The 16,080-nt window shown below is 36.3% G+C and overlaps 1 protein-coding gene across 4 annotated transcripts in view; it reads left to right on the top strand.

Moving 5' to 3' along the window:
* The first annotated feature begins 7,478 nt into the window (after window positions 1–7,478).
* LOC129218535 (GDP-D-glucose phosphorylase 1-like) overlaps window positions 7,479–16,080 on the top strand; it is a 49,688-nt gene continuing 41,086 nt past the window's right edge. For all 4 annotated transcript variants that reach the window (XR_008580337.1, XM_054852827.1, XM_054852826.1 and 1 more), the window contains exon 1: window positions 7,479–7,644. The gene's annotated coding sequence lies outside the window, so the exon portion shown is untranslated. The remainder of the gene's footprint in view (window positions 7,645–16,080) is intronic.

Below are 16,080 nucleotides of genomic sequence, written 5' to 3'. Positions count from 1 at the left end.
TTTTAGGCCTAATGGGGAGGGGGGGCGGAGCTTAGTCTCTAAGAGGGAGCCCCTTATCCTCTCCGTGAGTAAGCCACTGTTGGAAGGTACTGAGATTTTTTTGCAACTTTTAAGCTTAAAGCGATGAATTAATAGTAGAATAATTCTCGTACCTTTTTTGCTTCATCTTGTCATTATCTTCTCCCAATGTATCTATTTTTTAATTTCCATAATAGAAATTATTGTTGGCTTGCACGCAAGTAAAATACAGACCTTCAACTATCGTACTATAATGCAGATTGCAGAAGTAAAAACCCCACGTGGAATAGTTTTATGGCCAATATCCGGTAATAAAGACCCTATCGGAAAGATTTCCATGTGCATTCAATTTTCCCATTTATTTACTGGTTTAAAAGCAAAAGGACTTGGTGAACTAAAGCAATCTACATGAATCTATTGAGTCTTGAACACACTGTTAAAAAAATTTCCTGAAAATAACGGATAAAGTACCGGCAGCAAAGTTGCCGTAAATATTACGTTTCCGTTAAATTATTTTCCGTGAATTAACAGAAGTTCCATTTCTCATTTCTCCGTTTAGTTCTGTTCTTCCATTTATAAATTTTCCGTGATTTAACGAAAATTCCATTTCTCTTCTTTCCGTTGATCTATTTTTCCGTTTTTAAATTTTTCGTTTATCTATTTTTCCGTTTTTAAATTTTCTGTATCTTTACAGAACTTTCGGTTCTTGATTTTTCGTTGCGCTATTTTTTCGTTTCTCATTTTTACCTATTTTACTGAAATTTCACTCTCGTTTTTCTATCCTATGTTTAAAATAATATATATTATAAAAATAGTTAACCATTCAAAAACTATTATTTTTTTAATTTGTATTTATTACTTAAATATATTTTAAGTGATATTTTTGCTTGATAACTTACCTTTCAAGCATCTATCTTGAAATTTGGACCTTCAGATGAATAAAAATAATCGAAAGGTACCAGCAAGGAAATTAGTGGATTTGAATATAACACCAATTTTTGATGCTGATACTGCTCGATATTTTCTTCCACATCTCCTCGTACATATTCTCGCATGGCATGGAAAAGCATACATGAAAAATAGAATATTTTTTTTTTGCAGAATGAGTCAAATAAAATACCATTAAAAACCGGTTGACTTTATCTTGGAATAATATACCTGATGGAGGGTACCGCATACCAATTTACTGTGTTTAAAAACAGAATCATTGACATACACGTGAAGAATTTTTTGCTCAGATGATGTATACCCCCCCCCCCCCCCGGTGATTTCCGCGTTAGAGCAAAAACAGTAACTTTATAATAGTTCTATAAATTCTAAATCAGCTACCATCGGAATTCTATCAAATGCATATTAACAAGAAAAATACATTTGTATATTAACATGTTCAAAGATATTCTACAATACTTACATGTGACCAGCGGTGCTAAGTTTAAGTGTCTCCATTGCGTCTGTACACAAGTAATCCAATAGCCTTTATTTTAAATAGATAACACGATATTCTAAAACTATTCTCACCGCTAGAACACACAATATGACTAACGAACAGAATTGTTCGAAGTATTGAGCAAAATAATACACCGCAATAATATTCTAATACTGACTCAGTAAAACTCACATCAAATCACCAGGGCGATCAAAACACAGCTGCCTGTCTGAAAATGGCGCAAACATTTTTCCAAACTTACAAAGTCCAAAGGCGTAAAAACAATTTCGACATACGAGTATATTACTTTCCAGGCATGAAATAGCAAGCTATCTATTTTGTCTTCGACATCTGAGTTGTTATTCTAAATAAGCTTTTAATTAAAAAATGTAACAGTGCGATTTAATAAGCACTATCAAAAAGCGATGTTTATCATAACTTGAAGGCTAATCAGAATACTAACAAAGTACAGCACAGCGGCAACCCTAGAAATGGAAAAATTCTGTTTTCGTTACTTCCTTTCGTGATATTTCTGTTTTTGGAAGGAAAAAATACGTTTTTAAGCATTACGGAAATATTCTGTTAAAATCAGTCAGAAAACTACCTGAACTTTCAGGTTTTTTTTAACAGTGTAGTTTACTCCTGTCACCGGAGTAACTTATAACCATGCGTTTAGTACCGCCGTCACCCCTGGAGGCGTCAGTCGGTAGTACACTTGGAGAAAGAGGGAAGGAAAGAAAAGTTGTTGGTTAAAATTTTATTTGTTGGAATTCGCAAAAGATAACTTTTTTCAACTTTAGGATTACTCTGGAGATCTGCGTACTCGCAGACTCCGCAATGCGAGGAGGAGGGGGGGGGGGAGGGGCACACCACTAAGGGGCCCACGGCCCGAGAAACCAAAGAATCTTTTAAAAAAAAAATAATAAAAAAAAAAAAAACGAACACCTAATCACCTCCAGGATCTGATTACTGAATAGGCCAACTAGGCCGCGTGGCCTAGGAACTCGATATTTAGGGGCCTGAAATGGCTGAAACTACTTTAGTTTGCGGCTAAAATTGTTTTAACCAATGGATAGAGTTTGAATACTGGGCCCCCCATAACAATTATTGGCTTACGACCCCTCGATACCTTAATCGGGCCCCTAATATCTTTGCTGAAATTTTAAAAGTTAAAAATATGTTTTAGCAAATATTTGAAGAAAAAACGAAACTGAACTCATATTAACCCAGGAGCAGCTAAACTGTGCAACTGTGTCGTTTAAACACATTTTTAAATAGACAAAAAAATATATGTACGAAAAGCATGAAAAATCCGCAAAGTTTTAAAATCTCTCTTCAGGGGTGCCCACCAGGAGAGGGGTCATGGCGCAGACTGCGCCATTGAAAGTTTTAGGGGGTGTTTTGAGGGGTACTTTTTACTTTTCAGAGGGAGGTTCTTGCTTTGGGGGGGGGGGTCTTCGTGATATTTAGGGAGGTGCGCCCTTGCTCTTATGGGGGTTGGGCACCCCTGAATCTCTTAATGATAGTTTTATCAGTTCTAAAAGGGTGAAAGCAAAAATTTAACTTGATCAAGAGATTGATGTTAATGTTTTGTATCTCAACTTATATAAAAGGCAGACAACACCTCTAAACATCCCGGTTAATAGAGGAATAAAATGAAATTCAAAAAATGGATTCAAAGCGTTTAAAAATTAACCGAAAATGGTGGCGGTTATCAGTGGGCGGTTATGGGCCGGGATGATTTTTTGCAAGGAGGTCGAGCATTTCTGTTAGGGCCCGTAGGCGATCCCTAAATTGCCTATTTGGTAATCCGGCCCTGTTAACGGGACAAATTCAGAGAAATTAAAGCCCAAGGGGACCCTAACCTAAAATTAATATTTGCCCCGGGGCCCTACCTGGCTTTAATTGGGCGCCCCATTGTGCTATTTGTATAAAACTAGAAAGAGTGATCAAAAGCATCCCGGACAGGGCCTGATTTAGATATAGGCAGGTTCTAAAAAAAGATTTTTTGGAGTCACTATGCAGTCAAATCTTACTTTTAGTCATTAGCTAAAACAACTTTAGCCATTATGGGGCCCCTAAAAAGCAAGGGCCCTAGGCCACAGTCTAGTTGGTCTATTCAGTAACCAGGCCCTGATCGTGGCAAAACGTATAAGGAAACATATTGAAATAGTTACAAGGAAATCAAAGAATTTTAAAATCATTTTTTGCTACAAGTTTTTTTTTTTTTTTTCGCTTCATTTGGGGGCTCCTCCTAGCATGGGGACTCTCGGCGATCGCCGACTAGCCGATTTGGCCAGTCTGGGTCCGCTCCTCTCTCTCCTTTTTCACACAGAATGATAAAAAAAAAGTACCGAACAGTTTTATACTAATTATTACGTAATTGAAAATGTAACCTATCATCAAAATGTAATCTATGTGCGCCATTAAGACAAGAATTAAATCTAAATTTGTATTCTAAAAACAATACTTAGACTAAAATTTAAAAATTAATAATTAATTATTATGCAGAAAAAGTTTAGTTTATGGCGCCCTCTTAGATCTCTGCGCGTGGTGCAATTGCCCCTTTCGCCCTCCTTTCGGACGGCCGGTGGCACCAGGGCGCCGTAAAGTCTGAATGTTCCTAGTCTGAAGGCGCCATTATTTTATGGCAATTGCACCGCTACTAAGAAAACGTTTCAAACTGAGGAACCCTTACTTTTTTCCCTCCCTGACTTCGTACACTGCTTCATATTAACTCTAAAGGAACATTTAAATAGAAGCCATCTGGTTACCCCAGGGAATAATTTAACTTTGTCCAGAAAGGAATGATGGGGTCATCAGGTGTAAACAGTGATGAATGGCAGAGGGTAATTTACTGTTCAGAAGTTGCCGAACCGCCTCCCCCCCCCCTTTTTGTATGGATTGGGGAGCTCTTTTATTGTAACTATTGTATATCTTATTGAAACTGGAAAACTAGTACGTTATCTTTATGCGGGCACTTTACGGAAGATATCGCTTTCCCCCTTTGGCTATTGTCTACTTGAATGGTGCAAGATTTTAATAATTAGTTTGTCGCTATGGCTGAGTTTTCATTCGACAGATTTATAATTTTTCTTGGAAGTATTTTCGTCCGTACTAGTTTCGATAGAAGTTTACATTCTTTGAGGAAAAGGGCGTCGTAAAAGGGGGCGCACCGGGATTCGTCCCGGTGTCCCGGTGGGCCAGCACGGGCCTGTGTATAAGTTTCTTTGAAAGTTATCTTATGCTAATACACCAAACAAATCTAAGAAGGTTCTTCTGCCTTTAAATAGGAGTTTAGTAAGACCTCATTTGGAGTATGCTGTTCAGTTTTGGTCGCCTTATCTGAAGAAAAATATTTCTGCATTTGAAAGGGTTCAAAGAAGGGTAACTAGACTAGTAAGGGGATTTTCAGATTTAGATTATGATACTAGACTTAATAGGCTTAATAAGTATAGCCTGGAGCAAAGGAAAGTCAGAGGGGACATGATTCAGTTATTTAAATTTATAAGATATTAGTGGATTAAATTTTTGCAGGGAAAGCAGGACGATGGGTCATTGTTTCAAGCTATTTAAATTTCAGGCTAACTTGGAAATCAGGAAAAACTACTACTTTAGTAGGGTCGTGAGCACAGCTTACCCGAAGAGGTGGTAATGAGCAAGGGCGGGGTGGATAGCTTTAAGAGGGCCATTCAGGGTCGGATTTAGGGGAGGGCAGGCGGGGCTACTGCCCAGTAAGCAAAATATCTTGCCTCAGTATTGCATAAAGGTTGACATGCAAGAAAAATCATCTTGCATTAATGCTGCCTCAATGTTGTTATGTTACTCCATTTATGCTGTCAGCAGGCTGCCACAATATTGACTGACAAGGTGTATGCAGCATAATATCAAGAAAATATCAAGGTAGGCTGCTTTTGCAACATTGCATACGTACTGATATGACAGGATAATATCAAGATGTTGTCATGACAGCATGAAATCAAGGTCTAGGCAAGATGATCTTGCTTTTGTAATCTTGCATACGTATTGATATGACAGGATAATATCAAGATGTTGTCATGACAGCATGAAATCAAGGTCTAGGCAAGATGATCTTGCTTTTGTAATATTGCATGCGTATTGATATGACAGGAAAATGTCAGGATACATTGACATGACAGTATGAAAACAGCACGTTTGCAAGGTGTTTTATCTATTTATTTATTTGTATTATTTTCACTTTAAACTCGAGAATTAAATTTCATTCTTTAATTGTTTCTGTTATTCTTCAAGATAGTTTTCTAGCCTAAGAATATTTCCTTAAAGCTGACATCTGATCGGAAATTCATATAAAGGTATTAATAGTACTCGCAATTTAATTTAAAAAATGAAAGTTACTTCGTTTTGCGTAATACTTGACTTATTTTTTAAATTCATGCTTCTAATTGTATTATAAAGACATAAAATGCCTAGTTAGGAATAATTGCGGAAGTTTTTATAACACATTTAAGAGTAAAGAAAGCAAAATAATAAATAAGTAAATAAATACAATAAAGTATTTATTTACTTATTAATTCCAAATGGATGTCAGCATTGAAAATATCCCATGGACAAAACACATAAATTTATCTTAAAGAATAACATAAATAACCATTGAATAAAATTAATCTTACTCATGAGATTGAAGTGATAATACGAAATTCTGGGCTTCATGTCCTTTGTTTCAAAGTCTAGGGACGAAAAAAGTTATTTTCGGCCATTTCTAACATGGTCGCACATCGTCTGCGATATGAATTGTTTAGTACTATATTAATAAACAAATGCAGTTATCAGTCATTCATAAGTTATTCCTAAAACAGTACTATTTCACACTAATAACTAAGCAACCAACTTAACGAAGCCTAAAGAACGCAACGCCACGTGCAGCTCCTCTGAACCGACTGAATCGTAGGTCGATGCGAGGGACGCTGGGTAGAAAGAACTGTGCGCATGCGCAAGTATCATCGAAGGTCCACCTGTTCTATTGTGTACTAATTACCTTGACGGCGACAGCATGAAATCAATACATATTGACGGCGTCAACATGTATGCAATGTTGTTATTGTAAGGTAATATCAATATTGATATTTTAAGATGAATGCAATGTTGCATACGTGTTGTTATTGTAATATTGCTTTTTAATCTTTATGCAAGCTTTATGCAGTATGAAACACGTCAATATTGACGCCGTCAGTGTAATATCAAGATCTGTCAAGATTGATGCGAGAAATTTTGCTAGTAGGGTGCCCCTGGGCCTCCACAACAAAGGGGACCCCACAATAAAATTTTTACGAAATATCCTAACTTTCACGAATCGAAAATATCGGATATATACATATCTATCAAAATATTCGGATATATATCAAAGTATCGGATATTTTCGAAAGTATGATGATCTTTTCGAACCCTGATTAGGGGCCTCCACTCCTTCGTTGTGGAGGCCCCTAATCCGGCACTGGGGCCATTGATCTTCATTGGGGACTAATAAATTGACTAGGACCAGCCTAGTTGGGCCCGGAGCCTGTTGCTGGTCGTCACATTTGTATTTGTATCATATGATTCTGCCGGTGCCTGTGGCTTAAGTAAAAAACAATGTTTCTAAAATCTAAACAGTTATTTTTCATTGCAATGCTTTTAATTCAAAATTGTTCATGCTTTAGTTTTTGAAATTATTTGTTTTTGAAAGGTATTGAACAAAATTTTTCTTCCCTAAAAGATTTTTTTTTTGGTGAAAAGTGTTTTAAATGGAAAAAGTGGATTGTGTGTAAAATACCCTACTAGATGGCAGCAGTGGTCCGGCCTGTCTTTTGCGTTGGTTCAACTTGACTTGAAACTTTTGCGATAATTAATAATTTTTAGATTTTGAAAAAAAAAAACATTTTTAATTTCCTAGGGAGAAAACGTTTTATTGTTTAAGGGAAAATTTTGGCGACATTATTATATCTAGGGCTAATCATCCAGCTAGCATTTTTACTTTGCAAAAATTCTGGCAACACTAGATTGCCATGTGCCGGTGTTTTGTTTTCAGTCTCATAGCCATATTCATAATCCAAAATGGAATTTTGAATTTTTTATCTTTTATCTCATAAAACTCATAAGCATACGTCTGTTGGTGTTGGCACTTCAGCTCTTAAACAATTAAGGTGACCGGTGAATCAGAAAATTATCATTGGATAAATTAGGTGGGTTTCCTTTTTTCTGAAATCACTTTAAGTTTGAACTGGTCACAAACCTGCATTTAAGTACAAGCTAAGCAAGCTTTGTTGGGGCCCCCACTTTGTTAGGTTAAGGGCCCTATCTCCCGGAAATTAGCATGATTTGTTCTTAAAAATAAAAAAAGAAATTAAAAAAAAGGACTTGAAAAAATAAATTTTATTTTCCAGTGCTTGAAAACCTTGAAAATTTGAAAAAGTATGGCTATAAACCACAAATTGGAGGGGATTGGGAGAAGGAATGATAATATATGTCAAATTCAGCTCCTTGCTACATCCTGTACCAAAAATGTAAAAACCATGGTTCTCGCATTTCTGAAACATATTACAAATTTTTGTGACTCACAAAGTTTCATATCTTGTTATTTATATAATTCCGAATGCAGCATTTTGGAAATTCTTTTGTTATTACTTGCTTCTATCTTACTTCTTCTGCATATTGTCAATCTGTTTAGCACAGAAAGATACACTATACCTCTATTCCTTTTTGTTTTCTGCCCCACGAGCAACTGAAGAAAAGTTGTCATGAGAAATCGATAGTCTCTTTTTTCTTTTAAATTTAAAATAGCTGTTTCTTACAAAGTTAGAACAGGACTGTAAAAATTTACTTAATCAAGTACTAAAATACCAGAGACTGGAAAGTACAAATGAAGTGCGTTAAATAATTTTAATTGTTCTAGCGTCCTTGAAAATAATTAGATAAGTGTTTGAAAATCCTAAGCAAAGTGGACTCCAATTTTATTATCAAGTGTATAAATTATGAATTGTTCAAATGAGCTGTATGTTGCTCTCTTGTTGCCTCTTTTCTAAATATGTACACCATTTCTTTTAGAGCATTTTTTACTATTGATCATTTTATATTTAATTCATTGTTGTATTTGTCAGTGGGTTGGAGGTGTGATTAAAAACTAATTGTACCAAAAGCCAATATGAGCAAGTAACAATGCATTTCTCTTCCTGCACTTTTCTCTCTGTCAACTGCTCTCATTGATTTGTGAAATCAAAAACAATTTTTACTGTGTATTATCTTAATTTGCAAAATAGTATATAACTTTAAATAGTTTTGCTTGCCTACTTTTGTCCTGAAACTTTTGTAGTTTCAACTACATCTTATAAGACTTCAAAATGCAGAATTTAATATCCACTTTTCAAAATTTTCCCAGGGGAAGAATACCCCCGGGCTCCCTACATTTGGGGATATTCTACATTCCACTTAAAAGGGAGTCCTGGGTCACGCTTTAGATATCATTCCGCATTCCCTCTCTTACAATCAATGCAAAAATGACATCAAAGACAACATATTAAAATAGTAGTAAAGTAAAAGTATTGCTGTATGTATCAGAGGAAAGAGACAAACATAGTAAAGAGGAAAAAAATGCATTTTACACCACCGAGAGAAACGTTCATACAAAAGGGGCCCCATACCTGAAAAGCTTAGGGCCTTGTTAAGTCTATATCCGGTCCTGACTGGTCATTAGGGATCTTGTCTTTTGTTAATGTCACTTTCACTTACATGAAACTGTCAGAATGTCATGAACTCAGTTATGTATTCTTGTTATTCTCAGTTATGCATTCTTCTTCATTCTTTTCTCTGTTATTCAAAATTTAAAAAAAAAGAAAAAAAAAAGCTGTAAAATAACTTTGGTGATATAGATCAATGCTTATTCACATCCTTTTAATGTATTTGGTAACTTTTATCTCTCTTTGTTTCTGTCGAATCGTGCCAGTCATTTTGGCGAACGAGGACCCCCCCCCCCCCATCAAATTAAAAAAAATGTAATTATGCATTTTGCATGTATGTTTTGATTTTCTCTTATAAAATGCGTCCCCCCCCCCCCCCCGAAAACATTGAAATAACAGGCCTGCTTCGATTCTGGCTCAGATTTTTGTGTAGAATCCTTCCAGAAAGAACCCTTCAAGGACCTTAGGACACGTGTCCCTAAATTCAAAATTTATTTCGTAAAATTTCCAGTATAAGTAATTTATAAATTATGTTTTTTCTATGTTATTGAGACATCAGAATCTTAATATTAGCAAAAAAGAAGAAAATAAATTCCATACTTACAAATGAAATATATTCAATTCATTCTGTCATGAATCGACTTTTATTCAATATTTCTTTATAATTGAAGATCAAATGTACCCATACTCTCAATGAGTCCAAATATTTCTGAGTTGAATAGTTGTAGCTATCTCTTAAGGACGCTATATACATAGATTCCCTATTAGTTTATCCAAAATCGACTGAACCAACTTTCACCAAAGATGCTGTTGATGGGATTCACTTCTCCATTATGTTGTGTATATACCGTATTTTCCTGCGCATTATCTGCGGGCGGCCTATAATTCACAGGTCCTAAAATCGGCCTGAAGGAAAAAAAAGCTTTGTATAATGTGGATAATACGATGTAAAAAGATATAAAGATTGATTTTAACATACCATTTGAGCAACTAAACTAAAAATATGAAAAAGTAATTACTTTGAAGGTATAATCAAAATTAATCTGAAATATAATCTAAAATATAATGATTTCTTCTTGAAATCTTTATTATAGTACGCTAAATACTTGAAAAACAAAGAGTCGAGACAAATAGTCCAGGATCTGACAGCACTTCTGTAGGAAAGTTCGAGTAGGGAGAGTTTCTTTTCAAAAATGTTTAGTAGGTGTCCTAGAAAGTATTTCGGACTCGGGTGGACATCCGCCACCTGGTCACTTCTCCTGCTATGACGTCATCAAAGATGGCGGCCGCTCGCTCTCATAAATGCTTAGTACTTCGATAGGAAGATTGAGTACGGAGAATTTTTCCTCAGAAATGTTTAGTAGGTGTCCTAAAAAGTATTTAAAGCTTATTTGGACATCTGCCATTTCGTACATTTTTTAGCTATGACGTCATCAAAGATGGCGGGCGTGCGATTTCGTCCCCATATAAGCCCAAATTTATGTTAATACTTAACCAACAAAATGAAAATTTGGCCAGTAAGTTACAATTGGTGTTTTTAAGGCGAATAGCAATGTATTTTTACTACTGCTATAACTTAATAACTTTTTTTTTTTTTTTTGTTGCACTTAATAAAATTATATTTAAAAGGGGTTGTTACGAGTTGGTTGCAAACCCGTACTGTTACACTTACAAAAAGAGCAACAAGTTACTTCATTTGCTCTGCAAGTACAGGAAGATTTGGCACATTTCAAGTAATTACATGCTCCAATAAAATCAGTTGGAAATCTCTGCAAGTTATTTTCTGGCATCAAACCATTATCTACCACTGCAAAACCAAATTCACAAGGATCTAAGTCAACAGCAACATCGTCAAAACAATGTCGTTGTACGTATGTGTAAAAATATGATCTTAATAAGTGGCCCTTAGCACTTCTACTAGTAGGCGGCAAGTTATCAGTGTTAATACCTTTCGCATGATGACACAGCCATAACCTAAGTTCATCTAAAGATTTACAGAATGACCCTTTTTGCAGTACTTGCACTAAGTATTTTTCTGCAGATTTAAGGCTTTGCTCTATATAAATCCAGTCAGATGATACGCCAAAACTCTCCAAATACTCTACAGATGCACAATGAGGAGAAGATTTTTTGGTACCAAATCTACTTGTATAATCTGGTCCAGATAGTGCGTGGATGGCAGGAAAGTTCACCTATTTTTCGGTGAATATCATTAACAGATAAGAATCGTGTAGAATCACCAACTCCAGTACGCACCCAAAGTTCCTGAACACCAAATCGTTAAAAGAGTAAAATAGTGAAACAAAGCTAACACCATTATATCAGTGTCGGCGCGCTAACAATAACTATTTTAGTAAACCCACACATGGATGCATGTTTTGAATGAATAAACATTCTGAAGTCATATACAGTAAATTACCGCCCAATAGCCAGGGCTAAAGCAGAAATACAGGAATACACCGCCTGCTCAGTCATTTCCAGCCGAGGATTGCAGTTTCGTGCTGATTAGCACTCATCAGCCCGGCATAGGAGAGTGACTGAGCTGGAGATGGAAAACCTCAAAGGAAGTCAAGAGTGCCAAACAAACTGGTAGCTAATATAGAATTAGCGCTTGGCTTCCTTAGAGGTTTTCCATCTCCAGCTCAGTCACTCTCCTATGCCGGGCTGATGAGTGCTAATAAGCACGAAACTGCAGTCCTCTGCTGGAAATGACTGAGCTGGCGGTGTATTTCATGTATTCTGAGGTCAGTTTCCTCTATTGTCAGACAGTTTAATTCTGGGTGAATTATCTGTTTTCCACATTGCACAGATGTACAGTTAAATATTACATCATCCTCTTCATCACCATGCAAAGGACTAAAATTGCGGTTGGTATTATGTTGTCAAAGAAACTGTGACTGTATCAGCAATGAACTTTTGCAACATCAATTTGTTTCTTGAAGAACCCCAAAAGCTGCTGAGTTGGACAGGCAATGGAAGATCTTCCGAGATTTTGACCACATCTATAACGATGCTACTACCTTGTCTTTGCACCCTTTCAGACTTTTTGGGAGATAATTTGCGATAACTGTCAAAAATGTAATCTACTCTTCCACAGTTCTTGGTGATGCTCCCGATGTATGACGAAAATGCTGAAACAGCTCCACCAAAGGTTTTATTTTCATTTGTCATAACCTTTCGTATAGAGTTCATGACGTCGACTATAAAGCAGGTTTTGTCGTCAGACTTGAACCAGGTATCATCACTGTTACTACCATAAGATGTTTTCAACTCTTTTAACACTGCGCTTTTTTGTGGTTTTACCATTAGCCCTTGGTCATTGAACAATGAACAATTTTCAGATAGCTCATACCTCGTGTGATACCAGTTTCCGATGAGCATGGTTTACCTGATATGTCTTGCTATTTATCTTGGAATAGTACGCGCACATTGTCATGAGAGCCTCGTATACCGGATAAAGTAGCTTTTTCGTGGTCAAAGTTATCGAAAGCGCCAACCGTATATGAATCTGTCTTAAAATGACTGGGCATTGGCACTGCAATAGGAGACTGTTTAAGAGCATATTGTGCCAGATTATCGTGGTGACGAATGATTTCACTGTAGCTGACACTGAAGCCGAGATGATTCAAGCTTGTTATCAATGTTTTACTTTTGCATTTCTCATGTATTTCTTCGCCCATCATATGTGAAGAAGTTTTTTTAGTTCCACGATGCATGTTATAGTACATTATTTGTAATAACGCTTGTGCCTTAAGATACCACTTCTAAGAATACTTCCTCTTTTCTTCCTCTTCTTGTACATTGTCAACTTCTTTCATGGAGTTTGGATCTATGTCAAATAATGTACTGAAGAAGTTTATTAAAACATCAGGTATCTTACTTTTAGTCCAAGATCTTTTAAGGTCTTGCGCATCACCAAATTTATCGCTGAGCTCGAAATGTAGCCCCTGCAATGCGTCTCTTAGTAGAATGGGGCATTCTGTTACAGGATTGCAGCTTCTAAGGACATCTGCTACTTCTTCTGTTTGAATATTCGCAGAAAAAAACATAATCGGTTTGTTTGCCTCTTTAGGTTTGGCGAAAGTAATGTCATTTTGAAAGCAATCACACAGCATTAGTTTAAGCGCCTTGTTGCTGAATTTGATGCCCTCATTTTGTATATTAAACTTGTCTCGAATGTAACTGAGCGTGTACCCATAGCCTTCATGCAGTCCGGATTCGTTGTCATGAGCTATAAGCGAAAAGGCTGCCACCTTTTCTGAAACTGGAGGTGTACTCCTGTCATCTGCTTTAAATTTTCGTTTGTACTTCAATAAATATCTAGAAACACAAAAGATCGGCGCCGAAAACACTTGATACATCCTCCAAATCACTAGTGCGAGTGAAAACATCATCTTGTAAGTATAATGTGGCTTTTAAAAACTCCTTAGCTCTCGGATACTCACTTATTCTGTACTTCTCGCACATGCGATTATATGATACAGGGTTACAGATGATACACAATTAAATCGATGAAGAATACCTCCTGCTTGTGGACTGTGATAACGTGCACGCTTTGTTCTAGATTTCTTTAAACTTTCGTGCACATTCGACTGAGCAGTAATGATGCCTTCATCTTCATCCTTTGATTTTTCCTTCTCATTTCGAAGCTGTAAAATAGGTTTCTAATGACAGTATTGCTTAAAGCATGCATTATTTATATGGTAGTACAACAACTCTTCCTCACTTAACGCGTTCAAACGCTTAGTAGCTACGTCATTTCACAATTTTACAGTGGCCCTGTTTTTTTTCACAACCATTTTCTGTACTTATCACACTATTGTCGCTTTTATTACATATAATTCAAGTCTCTTCAACTGGTTTGAGATCTCTTATGCTGTCTTTTGACACTCTCGGCAGTTTAATAATATCCATATATCTCAATTTTATTTCGATAAATCTCGAACAAAAGAAACATTCAGATTAACAGCGTTTCATCATCTCAAGAATCACCCTCTGTCGCACTCATAACACATCATATAATTCAATGGCTGCCAACTTACTACTTCGAAGAATAACAACGCTCTCGAATCTTATGTCTACGCCGCCTATAGTGGCGCGCCTAAGTGGGGCGACTAATAAACATTTTGATTGATTAGCCACACCAGGTGAAAATGGCAAATAAACATTTTTTACGTAAATAGTTTTTGAGTGTAATTTTAAACGGTTGTTCAACGATTGACAGTTGAAAAATAATGAGTGAATTTTAAAAAAAGGAAAATAAATAAGAAACAATGAAATAAATTGTTTTTAAACTATTTTTTCTGGAAAACTTTAACACTGTAACTTAAAAGTAAACTAGTTAATATAAATTAGTATAAAAATGTGAAAGAATCGCGCAAAAATGTCAAGTATTAAAATAATTATGAGCATTTATGTGATCGAGATGCCGCCATCTTTGATGACGTCATAGCAGGAAAAGTGACCAGGTGGCGAATGTCCACCCGAGTCCAAAATACTTTCTAGGACACCTACTAACCATTTTTGAAAAAAAATTCTCCCTACTCAAACTTTCCTACAGAAGTGCTGTCAGATCCAGGACTAAAAGGAGCAAATGGTCTAATCTTGTGCAAATGGCTACCTATTTCACTGTAATCTTGCTTATTTTACATGACCTGAATCGCAAGAGGAACATTCAAGCAACGTAAAATAACAAACAGGCAGGCAGCAAAGGAGAACATGTATGCTTCGTAAAATAAACAACATTCAGTCGGCGTACGGTGGTCTCGCCGGTGTATCCTACTGTAAAAATATTGAGGTTCAATACTGTTAACGCCTCTGCGCGGGTCCCTGAGCGATAAGGAGCAACGCTTGGGGTCTTGACAATTGGCTTCGCCAAGCAACCCTAAAGCCCCCATTGTGAGAGGAGCGTGGGAAACCACCCCTCAGAGATGCACTTCCAACGTTGTCAGCGGATGCAGCCATAGGGCTCTCGCTCCCAATCTCTCGCTAGGATACAAGCGTATCCTATTCTTACTTTAATGTTATGCTCATACTCTAATTGTAAATAAATTCATTTGTTTGTTTTAACCACGACTCATCAATGCAGTCACCAATTTCATTATACAGTCCACTGCTGGAAAATTAGTTTTCCCCCCTGAAGCCAGGCGGCTTCAAATGCATTTGTGTTAAATGAAAAAAAATATCACAGATAATCCGCGGCTGCGTATAATCCGCAACTCATAAACTTTGCCTATTTTAGCGAATAATCCGTAGACTATACGCAGGAAAATACGGTAGTACATTGTTGTACAGTGGAACCCAGATTTTACGCTTTTTTCTCGAACCAGTGATAAAAAACGTTCCAAGCAGGAAAATGTAAAATTGGGGCTGTATTAAAAACCTAATCATATTACTTAAAACTTGACACTTATCCAATGTAGTAGTGCGGAAAATATGTAAACATGTAATCTTTACTTGTTTTTGCCTATAGATACAATATCATTTGTAGCACAATCTGTACTAACAATTTTTTTGCAAATTTGCTTCTTAGTTGCCATTCTAATAAAAAAAAGTTTTTGAGTTTTTATGCTTGGAATCGCTCGATTACTATGATGACCCCCCCCCTCAATTATTTCTTCTTTGTCTTCATCATTATTGTAACAATAGGGTAGTAAATCTTATAGTGAACAAATTCATGATGTGATGAGACGATACATATGTCATCAGCTGCTTGCAGGTTTTACTCATTTTGTGAAACAGAAATTATATACCATAACCATATTCGACTCAGATGCCATATCAGTGTCAGCAGAGGCTGAAGTAATTCTTTTTGCACATGGCCGTGGTCGAGGTAGGTGCATATATGAGGGTTGATTCAAAAGTAAGGTTCCCATCAATTTTACAAACATACAGCACTGTCTATTCTCAGTGAAATTTACATCGTTGGAAAGAAAAACGTTTCTC

This window comes from Uloborus diversus, chromosome 3 (assembly GCF_026930045.1).
Source record: "Uloborus diversus isolate 005 chromosome 3, Udiv.v.3.1, whole genome shotgun sequence".
NCBI lineage: Eukaryota > Metazoa > Arthropoda > Arachnida > Araneae > Uloboridae > Uloborus > Uloborus diversus.
Note: the sequence above shows the minus strand (reverse complement) of the source record. Positions and strands in the feature narration are given on the sequence as shown.